Source organism: Portunus trituberculatus, chromosome 46 (assembly GCF_017591435.1).
Source record: "Portunus trituberculatus isolate SZX2019 chromosome 46, ASM1759143v1, whole genome shotgun sequence".
Lineage (NCBI taxonomy): Eukaryota > Metazoa > Arthropoda > Malacostraca > Decapoda > Portunidae > Portunus > Portunus trituberculatus.
In genome coordinates, this window is record NC_059300.1 from 26,260,235 (window position 1) to 26,265,234 (window position 5,000).

The 5,000-nt window shown below is 40.2% G+C and overlaps 1 long non-coding RNA gene across 1 annotated transcript in view; it reads left to right on the forward strand.

The window, feature by feature from the left end:
* Nucleotides 1-2,161: 2,161 nt before the first annotated feature.
* Nucleotides 2,162-5,000, forward strand: part of LOC123520038 — an 87,227-nt gene continuing 84,388 nt past the window's right edge. Inside the window, exon 1 of the long non-coding RNA XR_006679152.1 lies at nt 2,162-2,451. This is a non-coding gene — a long non-coding RNA (uncharacterized LOC123520038). The remainder of the gene's footprint in view (nt 2,452-5,000) is intronic.

Genomic DNA, 5,000 nt, shown 5'->3' on the forward strand with positions numbered 1-5,000 from the left:
AAGAAGAAGAAGAAGAAGAAGAAGAAGAAGAAGAAGAAGAAGAAGAAGAAGAAGAAGAAGAAGAAGAAGAAGAAGAAGAAGAAGAAGAAGAAGAAGAAGAAGAAGAAGAAGAAGAAGAAGAAGAAGAAGAAGAAGAAGAAGAAGAAGAAAGAAGAAAATAAGAAGAAGAAGAATAAATTTAAATAAAAGAAGAAAGAAAGAGAAATAATAAAAAGAGAGAGAGAGACTAAGAATAGAGATTAGAGAGAGAGAGAGAGAGAGAGAGAGAGAGAGAGAGAGAGAGAGAGAGAGAGAGAGAGAGAGAGAGAGAGAGAGAGAGATGAACAGGTGAGGTGACGTGTATTACCTGAGAAATGAATGAACCTTTAATTAGACGTGAGTGACTGTGACATGACAACCTGTGAAGAGATGACGTGTTTTGAGGGAGTCTCAGGTGTGTTGTGTTTACCTGCTGTGTTGGCCTACCTGTAAACACACACCATTTGAGTCAAGCTAATGTCGTCCTTCTCGGTATTCCCTTTTTATTTCTGTCTCAGGTGTCTATTGCCTACCTTTCTGCGTCTTATCCTGGTAATTTTTCATATTCCGAGATCGCCACGTGTACTTTTTTTTTTCCAGGATTTTTGTGTTAATGTTATCGTTCTCGGTATTCTCTTTCATTTCTGTCTCAGGTGTCTATTGCCTTACTTTCTGCGTCTTATCCTGGTAACTTTGAAATATTCCGAGGCCTCCACGTGTATATATTTTCTAGGATTTTTGTGTGAAGTAGGTTGATTCACTTTACTTTAGGCGTTTCGTACGTTTCTTTGTTTGTGTTTCAAGTTTTATTCTGTTTTAAGTCATTTACAAGTTATTAGAGAAAACATTTTGATGGATCTTACCTTCCAAGTCCTCCTGTAGCTGTAATATTTGGTTGTGGTCAATAAATATCTATCTATGTATCTATTTTTATCTCATGGCTTCCTGCAGCAATGTTAGTCGCAAGAGGATAAATACTTTTGACTCGCTGTCCATTCTTGTTACTCTTCTCTCTAATAAACGTAAAGTAATTGACCCGCACGTGAGAAGGAACGCAGCCAGTCCTTGCCTCACTATTCTGAATGAGTGATATCTTCTGGTGCGTAGTTCATCGTCTTGACACATTATAAAACCAAGGAAACTTATGACTCTGACTTCCTTGCTTGGCCTCTTCCTTCTTGCAGTGCGCGGCGGGGAGTCCGACAGTCTTCTTTTTTTCTTATGTTTTACATGTAAGAGAGGAAAACTGACCAAGAGGAACAACAACGATTAAACACAAAAGGCCCACTTAGATGCCAGTCCGCGAACAGACCTGAGAGTGTTAGCCAAAAGAATGGAATAAAAGGGAAAAATGTCGATGCTTCAACTTTTTGCTTCGAATCAGCGCGAGTCGCCGCCTGAAGCCCAGTTAACGCACTCTCGGTGGGTAGCATACGCGTCAGTAACATATAAGACCATAAGAACAAAAGCATAACATATAAGAACATAAGAACAAATACGAACATACATATGAGAACAAGTATAGGACGGGCTTCCTTACTCGGGATAACGGTTCACTAACGGGTGGGCTTTCGGAAAAGATGTCTCCTTTAGCCCGGAAATTCCCGTGAAAAAACCATATAGTGTAAAAAAAAAAAAAAAAACACACATTCTTCCATGCTTCATATAACTTTGCCTTCGATCGGTGAGGTTAAGCAACGAGGTGTCGGAGAGAGCTTGGATGGGTGACCGCTCCTACACACACTGAAAGAACACAGAGACGTGAGCATTCCCACAGACAATGTCCCCGTGACTGCCATGTGACTAACACGGTTCTCTCCGACAGCGCAACCCAAGACGACAATAATGAACAAAAGTAAACACACTGATACGAAAACATCTGAACTCCCTCATCAGTCCCTATACTGAACCTTAAAAACTGTCACCCAAACCTAAATCAGACCATTTCACCAAGCACCAAGACAAACCACACCACTGCATCTATCAAGCCTGAAAACCAGCCTACACCAGTCACCAGACCATGTTAGCAAGCCCAGACACACACCACACCAATCCCAGAGGCTAAACCTGAGCGTGATGAGGGTGACTCGAATCAGTGAACCTCGATGATGAAGCGAGGAACTCAGTGCTGGGGCGACGGGCAGATCAGATTAAGTCGGTGCATCGCCTCTTGAGCACTACTGGGCTACATGGACGCTTGTGTAATTTGTGGAGGCGTAAAGTTATCATATCTAATTAATCTCGGTGTCATTATCGCGTGGTGTGATCGTGCCCAGTGCTAGAACGTGGTGCAGACTTGGCGGAAGGTGCCAACATAGCGGCAGAATTGACAGGCAGGTCAGGTGCTGAGGTGTGATATTACTTACCTGCCTGTCTCCTGGGCCTTGGTTGGTGCCTGTCTCGTGGCCATCCCCGGGCGTCGCTGCGTTCAAGGTAGGCTGGTTGTTGAGTGTTGTTTTCCTGGTATGTTAAGTGAAGAAATAGTGTGTGTGTGTGTGTGTGTGTGTGTGTGTGTGTGTGTGTGTGTGTGTGTGTGTGTGTGTGTGTGTTTGAGTTTCTTATATACTCGTTTCTCTTAGTTTTCCTTTTTTTTTTTTTTTTATTCTTTCATCTATTTGCTTGTTTCAGTTTCGTCGTTAAATTGTTAAGGATATGTTTAGGTTTACTAAAGTGTTAACTGAAATACATGATCAAAACTAATAACTAAAGATGATTATACAATATTCACACCTTTCCTCTCTTCCTTCCCCCTTTCTTCCTCCTTCCTTCCTTCTTTCCTTCATTTACGAATAACATACATAATCACCGAGCCTCTCCTTCCTTCACTGCATAGACTTCCGTTACTGTTGTCCTTCCCTTCCTCTCCCTCGCTGCGACACAAGCTTGAGGAAGGAAGTTGAGTTAATGAGAGGAATGTCTTTTGAGGGCACCCATTTCATAAACAGTGAGTGAGAGTTGAGTGTTCCTCATTCCAAATAAGAGAGAGAGAGAGAGAGAGAGAGACCTAGACAGAGACAGAGACAGATAGAGACCTAGACAGAGGCAGATATAGATTCATAATACAGAAAGGAGAACAGGGAAGATTGAAAAAAATTAAAAGGAGAGAAGGGATTAAAATTGTAAGATGTAACAAGGGAAGACGAATAAAAAATGACCTTGAGAAGCAAGAGAAAAAAAAGTGGGGAGAGAAACAGGGGAGGGAAAGATAGGCAAATGTGAGTTAAATTGACGAAAGGGAGAGAGGAAAGGAGAAAAAAAATAAGAAAGAAAAGGAAGGTTAGGCAAATAGGATTAGAGAAGCGGAAAAAGAAAAAAAGAAAATAATAAACTGGAATAAAATAAATAAGGACGAAATGAAAAAAAAATGTAAATAGGAGATGAAGAAGATAAAAGCTGGAGGGGAAAGGAAATAAAGAAAGTGTGTAAGGAAGTAGAGAATGATAAGACACAAAGGTTGAAAAGGAAGTGAAAAGGAAGGAACTTAACAAGATGGGAAAAACAAAGTCGGAAGGAGAAAGGAAAAGCGAAAAACAATAAGCTACGCCAAAGGAAACGCCATCAGGAGAGAAAAAATAAATAAAAAGGAAAAGAAAAAGAAACGAAAGAGGAAACAGACAAGAAAAGGAGAAAAATCAAAATCAAAATGGTTCTTAAGATGTTTATTATTAAAAGGTGTGTACACCATGAATATACTGTGGAGAACACCATGCACACACGCCAGCTAGACGCGCACACACGCACGCACACACCCACACACCCACACAACCCTTTAACCATACCAAGACACGTTTAGATAACAACAACCAAATTACTATCATTATTTCATCATTAGGGCAGGTGTGGCCGAGGTTTGGGGCTTCAGGTGTGTGTGTGTGTGTGTGTGTGTGTGTGTGTGTGTGTGTGTGTGTGTGTATTCAGGTGTGTGTGTTCGTCTAAAACTGACAAACTTAAACTAATCTCTCGAAGGCCTCTTAAATTACAGATTTCCACTTTTTTTTGGTACAGGGAGACAGAGCAGAGGTAGCAGTGATAGTAGTGATAGTAGTAATAGCGATAGTAGTAATAGTAGCCACAAATAGGAGTTGGACCAGTCAGTCTATATAAGTAAAATCGTCAGTAGGGAAGCAATCGGTAAGGAGGACAGCAGTTAAAGATGAAACAGCGAGTAGGGGAAATGGACAGAAAGCAGGAAAGTTGACAGAGACGAAGGCAAGTAAGTAGGGAGGTAAAAACAGCAGGCAGGAACAAAAGCAGGAGCAGGTAAAGATATGATAACAAGTAGAGAGATGAACGGAAAGTAGAACAATATAACAAAGATGAAGATAGTTAGGAAATAGACAACTAAGGAGATAAAAAGAATATAACAACAAGACAGATGACGTTAGGAAGGAGGTAGAAACAGAACAGAAGATAGAGACACAATAGCATAGGGAGATAAACAGAGTAGAATAGCAAAACAGAGAAGAAATTAGTAAGGAGGTAGAAATAGCAGATAGAAACAGAACAGGAGCAGGCAGAGATATGATAACAAGTATTAAGTAAAGAGAGAGTAGACCAACAAAATAGAGATAAGGTTTAGTCACAGAATAGAAGCAGGTGGATAAATGATAAGAAAGAGGGAGGTGAAACAGAGAGCAGAACAATGAAACAGAGATAAGGTTTAGTCAGCAAAGATACAAAAACGGTAAGTAGGAACAGAACAGAGGCAAGTAGATAGATGATAACAAATAGGGAGATAAAATAGAGAGTAGAACAACAAGAGATATGAGGTTTGAGTCAGTAGGAAGCAAATAGGCAGAAAAGAACGAATAAAACTACTACTACTACTATTATCACTACTACTATATTACTACTACTACTACTACTACTACTACTACTACTACTACTACTACTACTACTACTACTACTACTACTACTACTACCATCACCTCTACTCTTCTCAAACTCCTATTTTTACTATAAATCTATTTATCACAGGGACT